The sequence below is a fragment of the Pongo abelii genome, chromosome 23 (genome assembly GCF_028885655.2).
Source record: "Pongo abelii isolate AG06213 chromosome 23, NHGRI_mPonAbe1-v2.0_pri, whole genome shotgun sequence".
NCBI lineage: Eukaryota > Metazoa > Chordata > Mammalia > Primates > Hominidae > Pongo > Pongo abelii.
The window spans coordinates 38790736-38805262 of NC_085929.1; the positions used below are offsets into that span (position 1 = coordinate 38790736).

General features: G+C 43.7%; 1 protein-coding gene and 1 pseudogene across 3 annotated transcripts in view; both read right to left on the bottom strand.

The window, feature by feature from the left end:
* LOC129052638 (uncharacterized) overlaps window positions 1-14527 on the bottom strand; it is a 109283-nt gene that overhangs the window by 22456 nt on the left and 72300 nt on the right. The gene's annotated exons all lie outside the window — the stretch shown is intronic.
* LOC100438113 (carnosine N-methyltransferase-like) lies at window positions 12187-13756 on the bottom strand (annotated as a pseudogene).

Below are 14527 nucleotides of genomic sequence, written 5' to 3' on the forward strand. Positions count from 1 at the left end.
AGACCCTCGAGTTGTCCTTGTCCTCACTGTGTCCCTCCAACATCCAATTCTGTGGGTCCTGCCTGCACTACCTCCAAAATACTGCCTTGTGTCCCCCCCACTGCCTGGGGCACAGTGATGGCCTCCCCCAGACCTCCCTGCCTCCATTCCTGCTGGTTGGCTGCAGTCAGCTGTGCGGTAGTGGCCTCTCGCCAAAACCCCCACCTGACCAAGTCCCCGTGTTTCGCTGGCTCCATGTTTCCCTTAAACGAACGGAAGCACTCTCTCCCATCTTGACAACCCTGCAGACTTGAGTCCCGAAGCTCCCTCCCTCTCGGATGCCATCAACGGTGAGATGTCCCATGGATTGAATCACGGCTTTGGGGAGGAGGTAAGCGGCACTCCAGTAAAGTGTACACATTGATCGGGGGACACATCTGGGCTTGAGGCCCTGCAGGGTGACAAGGACGTGTCCCTTAGAAACCAAGTGACAACAGAATTGGTCAGAGTCCAGGCAGGGACACAGCAGCCGTGGCTGTCATGGAATAGGGCATTTATGATAGGGACTTGAGTTTCCACACTTGTGGGAGGAGCTGGGCAGTGAAGGTCCAGAAGGGACCGTGGAGGCTTAGAGAAGGGACACTTAGCAGTGCCGGGCAGGAAGGCAGCGGGGCCAGCTTGCATGGAGGCTGAAGCCAGGCCCATCCTGCCTCCGTGAGACCACAGGGAGGGTTCACAGGGTCTGCCAGCCTAGGGTGGGTGGTTGGGAAGGAGCCAAACACAGATGGAAAACCCAAGGACACTGGGGGCCCTGGGGAACCCCTGCAGCTGTGCTTCCCTGGCTCTGCCCAGTGAGACCACCAGCATCAGTGACAGCTGCTTCCGCCTCCCAAGTTTCAGACAGCTCAAGCCAGCTCACCGGGAAGCAGATCCTAGGATACAACGACCCCAGAGCAACCAGGCTGGCAACAGAACCAACCACCTAGCACAGTATCTCCTTCTTGTCTGGCTAGAGAAGCCGTAAGCCCTGAGCAACCTCAAACGAGGGGTAAGCGAAGGAGGCACGCTTAGCAAGGACCTCTTTCCCCACAGAGTGGACAGAGACAAGAAAAGAGGATAAGACTTTGGGGATTCTTCCTATGAGCGGGGTGCGGAGCTAGGCCCTCCCCACATCCCCTCTGATTTCATCCCGTGATCCCCTTGCCAGGTGGAGCTCATTTGCTCTCTGTGCCTACATCCACATGGCAGCCCAGAGAGGTGATGCAACTTGCCCAAGGACACACAGCTGGGCAGCAGAGTCCGGTCCAAGCCCAGCCGAGGTGGCCCCAGAGCCCATTGTTCCTGCCTGCCCCCAGCTGCCGCACCCAAAGATTCCTGAAGCCGTAGGTCCCAGCACACAGGGTGTGACAGACTCAATCCCAGAGCTCACGGCTGAAGGGGTCAGGTGACAAGTCCCCCTCTCCCCCAGCACCCTCTGGGACCCCTTAGAAACTACAGGAAGTCCAAGCTGAAGGGTGCTTAGGAGGAGCAGGGAGTGAGCATCCTCCAGCCCACGGGCAAGCCTCGGTTTCCATCATTGTGATGGGAGCCGAAATGCCCATATTCGGAGACATTTGCAGTGCCAACAAGAATCTATTCTTAGAAGCAGATATTTTAGCAGTGAAGACCAGGGTCTTAATAGTGGGGGAAATAAAGTAGAATCCATGGTCCTCCCTTACCCAGGCCGATGGAGATAAATTCCTTCTCCACTCGCCCTGCCCTGCAGTGCCTGATCTGGGAGCCAGGCCCATTAAGGGCCACTGAACTAAATTGGTTTTTTGGGAACATCACTGCCACCGGCCCAACCACACTCCTCTCTGTAGGATCTCGCGTCTTCCACATTACTCTTGCTGCAGCTCAGAGGGTGATTGAGTGGGATTCCTGTCAAATCAACATAAAGGAGCATCCTGAGCTGGAGGCATATTCACGAGCCCCCAGATTCACCTGGGCCTTTGTGAAAGCGTCTTTTTGTTAATTACTCACACAAGCTGGCATCTTTGTTTGCACAGTAGTTGCTGCGTTAGGGCATTTAAATTAAGATTCCAAACTGGCTGGGTGGAGCCATGCGGGTCTCTCCCGGGGCAGGATTATAGGAGCCACCTCCGAGGAGGGGGCTTGTAAGATACCCGCTGCAGGCAGCACGTCCCCAGAAACAGGTGTGCCACGTTGCCAAGCTCCTAATGGGAGCTGTTTCCTTTCTCCTGACAGCTGCACCCTGGGCCCAGAGACACAAAATCTCCATCTGAACTACAAATACTTGTGTTAGGTCTAGTTCATTCCAGAAGTGCCTCTTCAAAATGACTTTTCCAAAACCTTCCCTAAGGAATATTCACCCTTTGGCTGAAGACATTGTTTTTTCCAAGCAAAGCCAGGGCAGGGTCAGAATGGATTTTCTACACATCACTGGACAGAGTTCCTTAAGGGCAGGGGCCTGGCCTTTTTCATCTTTCTGTTCCCAGCACTTAACACGCGGCATGGCCTTCAGCCAGCCCTCAATAAATGCTTGCTGAATAAATGAGTAAATTAATCTTGTCTGGGCTGCATCCATACAATAAACACGGATTGTTCCAGAGAAAGAAAAGCAGGACAGGGCCGGAGGCTTTGCAAAGAGGATGCCTAAGACGTTTCCTTGGGAGAACTAAAGACCCAGATGTGTGGCACGGAGGTCAGACCAGTCTTTCTGCCTCCTCATCTGCCCTGCTTTCTTTGCCTGGGGAAGGGCTAGGAGCTGCAAAGGGCCGATGAATTGGCCTCCCAGGACCACCTTGCCTCTTGTCCTGGCTATCATCGCCCTGGGTGCCTGTCTGTGGGTATCCCTGGAAACACTAGGTTGCTGTTTTCATGTGCACATAAGAAACACATTGGCTGTAATCCCAGAACTTTGGGAGGCCAAGGCAGGCGGATTGCCTGGGCTTAGGAGTTCAAGACCAGCCTGGGCAACGTGGCAAAACTCTGTCTCTACTAAAAATACAGAAAGTTAGCTGAGCGTGGTGACACAGGTCTGTAGTCCCAGCTACTCAGGAGGCTAATTCAAGAGAATTACTTGAACCCCGGAGGCGGAGGTTGCAGTGAGCTGAGATCGCACCACTGCACTCCAGCCTGGGCAACAGAACAAGACTCTGTGTCCAAAAGAAAAAAGAAACACATTGGCTTCCCACAGTAGTGTTCACAGACCACTGGAGCAAGTGAGATTATGTGAGGAGGTAAATATACTAGCATTTGAACCCTTATGCACAGGAGCAAGCTGGTAAACATTTAACACAACCTGTTCTCCAGAGGGAGAAAACCCTGATTTGTAGCACGTGCTGTAAATTTCCCGAGTGTAAATACTGGTGCTGTCACTGAATCAAAGACAGGAAGAGATACAAGTAGTCGCCACTTAACAGATTTCCACCATACAGACACAACAGATGCAAATAACTTTGCCAGCACAGATGATAGGTAAATGTAGCAAAAGAACTAAGTGATACATTTTGAGGATGTATTACCTCTGTGTTTAATACAATGTATTTAATTGAATATTTATATAATTTGCAATTGTGGCTGTTTAACAACAGGCTCCCAAAATTCCTACAACTTGAACTCTCGAGTCAGTGTGATGCAGCCCCATCTCATACTGCATATGTTTACTTGTTCGTTTTAATGCAAATCTTGAGTTTTCTACAAATTTGACTTGATTTCAAGTCAATTAAAAATGTATTAAGTAAACAGAATGAGGGATGTACACAGACAAGAACACCAAGGAACTGAAACGTGGAGGATCAACGTTGCTTCATGAAAATGGCTTCAAACCTCAACCGTCCTAGGGGTGCAGCAAAATAAATGGGCAACTCACAAGAGAGGAAATACAGTTAACAAATGAAAGTGTTTTATCTCAAAAACCATCAAAGAAATGCAAACAGTCTGGATGCGGTGGCTCACGCCTGTAGTTCTAGCACTTTGGGAGGCCGAGGCAGGTGGACTGCTTGAGGTCAGGAGTTCGGAGACCAGCCTGGCTGACACAGTGAACCTCCCCCACCACCCACCCTATCTCCACTAAAAATACAAAAATTAGCCAGGTGTGGTGGTGGGCGCCTGTAATACCAGCTACTCGGGAAGCCAAGGAAGGAAAATCACTTGAACCTGGGAGGCAGAGGGAGGCTGTAGTGAGCCAAGATCACACCACTGCACTCCAGCCTGGGCGACAGAATGAGACTCCATCTCAAGAAATGCAAACTGTATAGAAATGGGGGCACCCCATGCTGGAGAGGGTGCCCCGAATCCAGTGCCCTCAAAAGCTGCCTCACTGCACTAGCCCTTTGGGAATGGGGCTGGTGCTGGAATCGAGACCCATAAAACTGTCACCCCCCTGGACTCAGGAATCTCCCTGCCTGGCATCTATCCAGAGGAAATCATTCCAGAAAGGGAAAGGCCACAAACTCACAAAGGTGTCTTACATGCTGTACAAATGCCCCGCTGTAGGGAAATGACTGCATGAATCCCACACATGGAATCCAGACAACTGGGTGGCCGCTGAAATGGTATTTAGAAAGGTCGGGTAAAATTGCAGGATCATCGCTGATTCAATAGGAGAATAAAATCAGAAGGCACATCATTATTAGAGACGTGCAAAAGCAGGTGTGCATTAGAAGGGAGAAAAACGGAAAGCAGTTGTAGCTGTGAGTGGGATGCCGAGTGGATTTTCTTGTTTTTTACTCTTCAAATAATAGTCACGACGATCATCACAGTTAGCATTTCCTGAGGCATCTGCCACAGGCCGGGCTCTGTTCCAGTCCTTACAATCATCTCACAACCTAAAGGCCACTTGTGTCCATTGTACTGATAGGAACACTGAGGCTCAGGAGAGCTACTGGCTTACCTGCAGTTGCCCACTGGCCCGTAGACAGGATCTGAACTCAGCTCTGATTCGAAGACTACGCAGCTCACCCCTCTGCGGGTTTGCTAGAGTATAGCTAGGAGGTGTTCGAAGTAAACTCATTAAAACTAAACGTGGGTGTTGTGTTTTTACCTTCTGTTCCGCCGGGCCCTCCTCTTGTGGGGAGTGGTTTGCAGAGGGAGGCGGGGAGCTGCCAGGTGGAAGAGATGAGTACACCTGCCGCCTCCAGAAAGATTCCCAGGGCTGCAAAAGACCTTCACAAATGGTGCAGGGGAAAAGACAAACCCTGAGAGCAAAACCAACCATGCACCCCAACAAAGGCTGGCACCATCACCTCATTTAAACCCCTGCCTGGCAGCCCACGAAGGGGCCGATGGCAGATCAGAAGCCAGGCTGAGTTTCAGGAGGCTCCTGTACCCAGACCAGGACTTGTTTCACTGACACCTGCAGGCCAGATCTCAGGTGCTTTGGGGGAGCCCTGAGGTTCTGCCCTGGGGATAGGTGAGACCTGCCTTGCACAGAGAACCCACAACCATAGGGCAGCTATGCACCCAGCATAGAGTGGCATCATCTCAGGTTGAGTTCTCACAGGGAGAGAAGTAAAAAGGCAGAGACGTTGCTCTTCCCAGTACAAGGATGCAGGCTTTGGAGTTCACCAGACCTGAGTTCCAATTCCAGCTCAGCTGCTGTGCATTTCCCAGGAATCTCTCACCGAGCCTCGGTGTCTCCTTCGTAAAATAAGGCTCGGGATGGCCAAGCTGCAGTGCAGCTGGGGAGGCTAAACAGCACAATTTGTTGCAGCTGCTTAGCTCAGTAAGTCCTCAACAAATGGGAGCTACTAACGGTACTAATGCAGTTCATTGACTGGACACTGTCTAGGTGCCTTCTGTGCACAAGGCACTGGGCAAGAAGATCCATTCATGCAACATGGATGTACTGAGCACCTACTATGTACCAGGCACTGTTCTATATGCTGGGGTCACAGCTGAGCAGAAGAAACACCAATCCCAACTCTCTTGGGGTTTACCATCCTGCGGAGTAGACAGGCACAAAGCCAGAAAGCAAACGTGATGTCAGGCGGCGGTGCACATGACAAGGCAGCTGAAGGAGGACAAAGGGAGAGTGATGGGAGCAGGTGGCTGCTTCTATTTTGTAAACCTTGGCCAAAGAAGGCCCCTTTGATCGGGTGACCCTGAGCAGGGGCTGTGGAAGGGAGGTGTGAGCCCTGCTGGTATCCAGGAGGGGAGAGGTCTCAGTGGAGGGAACAGCAGTGGGGCTGGTGTGGCTGCAGCCAAGTGCCATTGTCGGGAGATGAGGACAGAGGGACAGTGGGGTGGGGTGGGATCATGTTGGCCAAGGAAAGCATTTTGATTCCTAAGTACAAAGGCGGCCATCGCCAGGTCTTGACAATGTTTTTAAAAGATCACCCTGCCGCTGTCGGGGACAAAGGCTGGCATCAAGGAGACATGTGGAGGCGGCTGCCTCCATCCTGGCCAAAGACGGACAAGGAGGGCTGGTCTCAGTGGAGGAGTGAGTGCGGATGGATTCTGGCTTCATTTTCAAGGTATTGCTGATGGAACACGTGAAACAGGAAAGAAAGGGAGGAGCCAATCAGATGGTAGGAGGCAGTGGGGACGTGGATGTGCCAGTCTCCTGTGTCTATGGGGTATCCAAGAGCTGCTCTTGAGGACTCAAGCTCTGCAATGAACAGCTAGTCTGGATTCAAGGGAGACAGACCACGGGAGAAAGACCGGGAGGTGGACAGGATTGGAGCTGTGGGTCTGGGTGGGGGTCCCTGGGGTGTGGGTGGAGATGAGACAGAAGTTAAAGGGAGGAGCCCTGGTCTCTAAGATCAGGGAGATGAGGATGGAGCCACAAAGAGGAGAAAGGGCGGCCAGGAGGGACCAGGAGCCAGGACCCTGTGGTGCAGAAGACCCGGGGCTCCCCAGTTCCCCTCAGCCCCTCCCTCCTCCGAGGTTCTGCCTACGCTGCTCTCTCTCTGCCGGGATGACCTTTCCCCACTTTGGTGAACTCCTAGCTACTCATCCACTGAAACTCTTTCTTTGTGATGGCTCTTCCTCCCCTGCCTGACCAGTGCTTAGTCCGGTGGACCGTGAGTCCCGGGACAACAGAGCACTGTCTTCAACAGAGCCGTGAACAGTGGGGAAGGCTCACGGACGTGATGCCTGGAGAGCATCCTTCAAAACCTACCAAAGGCTTCTTGCCACAACTGAGTAATTCTGAAGTCCTATCTGTGGCCTAAATGGCCCCTTCTGTTCTGCCCCTGCCAACCTCTTCATTTCCTACAGTTCTTCTGCTAATGCACTCTGCCTAACGCTGCCTTTCTTGCTGTTCTCCAAATACACCCAGCGTGTTTTCAACTCATGCCCTTTTTACATTTCACTCCCTCCACCTGAGTGAACTATGAAACTATGTGAGTAAAGAGCATATTCAGGTCTCTGCCTAAATTGCTTCTCGTTAGAGAGATCTCCCTGGATCGCTTCATTTTTTCCCCGACATTTAACACTACTTGAAATTTTATTGTTATTACAAGCATTTTATTTTATCTCCCCAGGCAGACAGTAAGCTCTGTTCACCAGTGTATCACCAGTGGCTAGTACAGTCCCTGGTATATGATACAAACTCAAACCCTATGTGCTAAATAAATGGTAGCAGTAATTAGCATAAAATAAAACTGAAAATGGCTAATGCTACACAAATGGCTAATGCTACACATTATATCTAAAACATGAAATTTGCTTTAGATATAAGAACTGACTTAAGAACCTTTCCTTTTGATTTCAAAGAACACAAAAAAATTTGACCCAGGAAAAATTAGACCTGGTAGAAACACCACCAAGTAACACTGTAGAAGCCTAAAACCACACGGAATAAAATCTATAACAAAATAATGATGGAAGAAGCAAATCTTGACAATAATCAGGTCTGTAATAACTAATCTAGGTGAATGAGACCTGGTAGATGTAACTATAGAGAGGAAAAAAAAAACCACTGGCAGGAGCTGAAATCCACAGACTTTAAGATAAACAAAAACAACCCAAAATTTCTTTGTGAAAGTTAATAAAAATAATCTTAGTAAATTAAAAATAAAAATAGAAGTACTTAGAAGTAATTTACTTCTTCATATAAAATTTAAAATTAAGCTTATTTAATAGTGTCCACTGGAAAATACTTTCACAATAAAAGTTATTCATTATTATAATAATTCTGATTCAAATCTGGATTCCTAAACATGTGAGCATAACATTCTGGAGATGACAACACCCATCAGAACAAAATGGTATATTTAAAATTAGAGTCAAAATATATTCACTTCAATTAATACAGAGCACGAGAAAACTAGCTTTCTGGCTGCTAGATCACATTGTTGACAACTGCTATTCCCAATTTTTTTTTTTTTTTTTCCCCCAATCGCTGCCATGTAGCCATGGCTCTTGTACATTTAATCAAACACAGAACTGAAAAAATCATCCCTTTCAGATCTTATATGGTTGGTTGTTGAATACTTCTGTAATCCTAAAACTTCTCTTTCTCAGCGGCCTTCTAATATTCTCTCATGCTTTGCTGCATTCTGAAGGTGACAAAGGTCTTTATGACCATGTCATCTCAAACTGAAATAAACTGGCCACAACTGTGACACTTTCGGCAGGTGATTTCACACCCCCACACCTTCCTTTTTCCTAACTACCTTCCAGTTTAGAATGAATGTGTGCCAGACAGAGTTCTGGCCATAGAGACATACTCAGAAATCTGCTAGATGGGGCCTTTGGGGAAGACACTGCTACCCTGACAGAAAAGGACAATCAGCTGACATATCTCCTTGCCTTTTTCCTTAGTCCTTTTCCCTTGTTCCTATCTGGATGGCAGATGAGATATGACAGCAGATGGAGGCATGATGAGAAAAACAAGACGGTAAAAGCAACACTCTAAGAATATTCCATTTTAAGAAATGCAGAAAAGTAGGGTTGCTGATGGCATCACAGAGTTGTAGGCTGCCAACCTCCAGACTCTATGCTACATGAAAACATAAATCTCTATTTCTCTTAGCTACTGTTAGTTAGATTTTCATTGCTTACATCCGTAAGCAGTCTTAACGGATAAACTATCAGCTAATCTTCATGCATAGCTACTACATTTTTGTGGTCTCTACCCGAACTTTTCAAGGCTCTGTTAATGAACCCAATTATCAAGTCTGAGGCACTAGATAGATTATTAATAATTAGAAAAACACATTTTAAGTCATGCAAAATAAAACAATGCTAATACAACTTTTCTAACTTCACCTTTGTTCAATATACATTTTAAGGAGTGAGTCAGAAGAGAAGCAGAATCATTCCACTGGTTTGTTATATTGAACTCATCCCTGGCATTATAGATCTAATAAGTCATTAGTATATATCTCCACCCACATCTTAACCTGTAGGCTTCAAACAGGTGTAAGAAAACACTAAGCAACATAAATAATGAGACTGTAAAAATGTGAACAGAAAGGAGAGATGATATCAGTGATATTTGTAAGTGCTATGGCAGTGAGGGTGGATAGACTTCACCTTGTGTGATAGATTAAAGAAAACAGGATGAGAAGGCTAGTTTTCAATAGGAAGAAAAGACATTGCTGGGTTCAACGTGTGACATTAAATTAGATGAGTCAGTGTGATATCCACAAAGAAATGTCAGGTTTAAAGGTCAAAAGAGACCTTTCTGAGCCACATTTGCCTCAGTTCACCCCTGTTGTGTTTTTTCATTGCACTAGTTTCCAGATAGCATTACTATAGACACACACAAATATAAGAATGCATACACACATACACTTTTAAGAGCGTATTTCTCATTCCCCATGTCCCCAGCTCTTATTTAAACCTTAATTAAAATCCCTTCTAAAAATCGTATTCACTAACAAAGATGCAGGAAAGTACATGTCATTCACCTGTTTTTATTGCATCTAAGTAACTGTCTCTTATGTGATATTGACAAGACATAAATGGTTTCAATATTAAATCCATGTAAATATCCTGCAAAAACATATTAAAACTAGAAATGAGATTTTTAGTATTCTTTTTGTAGCGATTGGCAGATTTTAATATTCAAGAAAAATTAATTTCATCATACACATTAAAAATATAGGAAATTTCATGCAGACATGAAGCTTCCAATTCAGCTTTTATGGCAACTTTTAGAATGAGAATTACATATAAATACAGTACATTTTACAGTTAACAAACTTTATAATTTTATACTGAGATTTATACAGCTTCTCCTTATATTGTACATATTGCACCTTGCTCACTTGATTAGTGTACCCTATATCTGCACTGCTTCAGGATACAGAAATTAAAGGAAAAAACCCACAAGAACAATGGACTATCTCCTCCCATTTCACAAAGTATATGAAAATGTTTGTGTCTACAGCTAATTTAAGAAAAACATTTTAAACTTTAAGGCTTACATACTTTAGTAGCTAGGACTAAAATTAATACAAAATTAAATAAATCCTCCAGTGATACTTCTATTACTGACTGATAACCACATTTTCAAGTTTAGAATGTATTAACTGCAAAAGCTGTAAGAAAAAAAGTGGTGCAAATTTGTATAGAACATTTAAAAAACAATATTCATGATATGAGGAATAAATCAATAAATGAAGTAAGTGATTTCAGAATTAACTAAAACATGTGCTATAATTTAGAAATGTAACATTATTAAAGAAAACCTAATAGAAAAAAATTAATTAATAAAGCCAACCCACCAGTGTCAACCTGTTTTTGCCTGTGAGAAAAACAAAGATCATTTCTTTTGATACAAGCTGTAAAAAAGCGAATACTAGTCAGTGAATAAAAAGCATGGCCATTCAAAAACACCATGCATTCCTTTCTGTTCAATTGATTTCTTAAAAATACGTAGTTTGCAAGTTTTTTTCTTTAAAAACAATAATTTGAGTCTTTTCTTCCTTGCCACTAAATTCAAGCATTCATGTGAATAAGAATTCCCACCAAATGAACATCTGCTAAGTAATGAGGGACATGAAAAAGAGAAATCTTAAAAAAATAAAAACAAAAACAGGTTACAGACTTCCCAATTTCGACATGTCAAATTAACTGCATGAAACTCTCTATTGCATAGTGAGAATAAAGGTCAAAAAGTCACATCACTGTACACAGAAAAGGTCCTCCCAACTAGTAAGATGCCAAATAGGGTAGTGACTCCCCAGCCTAAGTGACAACAAAGGTCTAAAGATTTACAAGTAAGTTTTCCTATTAAAACATGACATTTATGTGACCAGCACATTACTGAGATTAAATCCATCTAATTTAAATTGCCACAGAGGTCATTTAAAGCAATCACAATCATCTGTGAAAATATTCAACAAGAGTTCTTCCTTTTCTCCAAGAAAAGGCTAAAATATTAGTCATCTCTACCTTCCAAGCTTCTGGAAACAGAATAACATTAAAAAATACAAAGGAAAACTCCCTCCAATACAGATCTGCTAAAGGTAGAAATTTAAAGCAGCATATACTGTTTAAGTTCCATCTATCAGGGAACAAAATTGGTATTAATCTGAAATTACATGATAGCTGCTGCTTACAATACTGAAGACACAGACCATAGGCAGCAATTTATCCCTGAATTTCATAATCAGTATTGCCAACATTAATACCATTATGACAGTTTTTCCTAGTACATAATTGTTTTAATGAAAAAAGTGCTTGCTTTCGTAATCCAGATAATCTAAAGACAAGACATTACTGTCAACACCACACTGTCAAACTCTGCATTCATTCAGTCTGAAAATCATATATTTCAAAGGGTAAATTTTATTCTTATTTTCTCCGTTTCCTAGCACTACTTTTAATAAAGGCTTTTTCTCACTTTGAATATTGAGATCTCATATATTTCAAAGTGATCCATGATGAGTATGCTTTCTTAAAGTGTTCAGTTTTTTGTGGCTGAAAGACCTGATAATTTCCCAGTTACTTGAATGTATTTTACTAGCCTGTGATGCTATTAAATTTAACATTTCATAAAAATGGAAATGTTTGATGCTTCTTTAAGTTCATCTGAGCTACAAAATACAAAATTAAATTAATCTGAATGATAAAAGAATAGACACAGGCCAGGCGCGGTGGTACATGCCTATAGTCCTAGCTACTTGGGAGGCTAAGGCAGGAAGATCACTTGAGGCCAGGAATTTGAGGTTACAGTGAGCTATGATTGTCCCACTGCACTCTGGCCTGGAAGACAGAGCGGAATCCTGTCTCTGACGGGGGGGAAAAAAAGACACATTTTACGCATAGTTTTCTTAGATTGAAAATGAACAAAGCCCCAACTCCAGATGTTGAATATAACTGAGGATCCTTAGACTCTAAGTTACATGTGCAATGCATACAAAACGACAAAAAAAGATTATGGACTTCAATACAATTAGTCGTTAATACGGCAGACTTGCAATGGACAGCTTCATGAAAACACTGTAGATGAGGTTTTTTTCCTACTGAAACACAATTTTGGGCTTCAAAGAAAAAGTATACTTCAAGACATTTCCTCCATTGTTACTTGTGTAGTTCAGATCCACATGGCATAGTGTATTTCTGAAAAAGCAACATATATAAAGAAAACAGACCCTACTTCTAAATTTCGTTAGGAGTAAGAAGGGACCACTGATTTGAGGTTGTGTCCTGTCATCGCTGATAGTGGATTTTGAGTCGTTTATTTCAGCATTTGTTCTTACAAAGCTTTTTTCCAGGTGTTACCACTTGAGACCATTATTGTGGCTTAAAGACCACAAACAAGACACATTCATAGTAGTATTTCATCACAGAGAGATCATTCACAGTGTATGTTGACAACACAGATTCTTTTTCCACCTCTACCTTGAATCCACACTGCAGAACGTTTTTTATATCCCCATACCTCAATTCTATGGAAAGTTCATCTGCCAGATTTTCAAAGTGGTACAGCAGAGGACCTAGATTTATCCAAATTCTACCTGGCTTGAGTATCTTCCATATTGTATCAATATAATCAGTTACATCGTGAGCTGTGTCTGTGAAGAAACAGGTAGCAATACAGTCCCAGGTATTGCATTCTGAATAATCTCCTGAAAATCTCCTGCTGTCATAGAAAAGTTAGAACCAGGAGGAAGACTGTGGGGGTCAACATCAGGCAAAAAGATGGGTCAAATCTGATCAGCTGATCTCCAGTTATTGCTAAACTGATGGATCCAAGGATAAAGTTTATTAATTTCAGAACATCTGTTGAGTACAAAGTTGGAAGAAAAGAGCATTAAAAAAAACTCCATTCATTTCCTTGACAAGCATGACCTAACATAGCTATTTCCCAGGCCAGTCTTCCTAGTCTAGCACCAGGTACCAAAATGTTTACTTTAGAAAGATCCCATCTCTCTTTTGGAAAAAATTTTAAAATTTCTTTAATGATTGGCTGGTAATGGGCATCCCGTTCTGCTTTCCCAGTTTCACTCCAGTCTCTCACAAACTGTTTCAATGTGGATTTTAACTTATCCATGCTGAAATGCCTAACCTTGTTTTTACTCTAACTCGTTACTTTGAATTTTATCCTGCTTGTCTCTTTAATCACCTAGCCTTGCTTCTCATGTAAATAAGACTCTATCTAGCTGGGAAAGCCGGACAAACTCCAATAGACCCCTTAATTTACAAGACACTAAGGGCTCCTTACCCAACCCCCTTCCGCAAGAAGTTGACCTGTGTAAGCAGATCCTCAGCATTTCAAAGGAGCCCAATTAACTGATAAGGTACTAGCAGCAACAATGTATGAAGTTCCCAGGATTTTTCTCAAAGAGGTAACAACATAAAGCCTTGAGTTCGAGTCCGGCATACCCCCTATATCTAATTATAATATAAGATTTAGAGCCTTGCACCTGGTACCATTGCTCTTCTTATAACCATTTCTTTTAAATTGTTTATCTCTCTGTAACCATTTTGCTTTTGATTCTTGCATGTTTTTACTTCTGTAGAATTATTGCATTTGAGTTCCCCTCCCCTTCCTAAACCTAGGTATAAAAAGTTAATCAAGCCCCTTCCTTGGGGCCGAGACAATTTTGAGTGTTAGCCGTCTCTTTGGCCGCCGGCTTAATAAAGGACTCTTAATTCGTTTCAAAGTGTGGCGTTTTCTCTAACACCCCTGGGCACAACAATATCAAATGTAGATACTGGCATAATCTTTCCATTTTCATCTTCTCTATATTCTTTATTTTCAAACATATGTATGGAATCATTCACAATGGTCAGTAGTATTTCTGGATTATTATCAATGCATTTCTGAATCTCTTTCAGGTCTCCACAGGAGCTGAGACTACAGGTGCACACCACCACACCAGCACAATTTTTGTATTTTTTGTAAAGACAGTGTTTCACCATGTTGCCCAGGCTAGTCTCAAACTCCTGGCTTCAAGCAATCTGCCCGCCTCGGCCTCCCAAAGTGCTAAGAATATAGGCAGGATCCACCACACCCAACCAAGGAATCATATTAAAGCTGACCAAAATTAGCTCTCTTTTTTTAAAGAAAAAATTCATTTTGTGAGCAATAATAAGATTTTATTCAAATTATTTGAAATTTGAAAACAAAGCTGTAAAGATC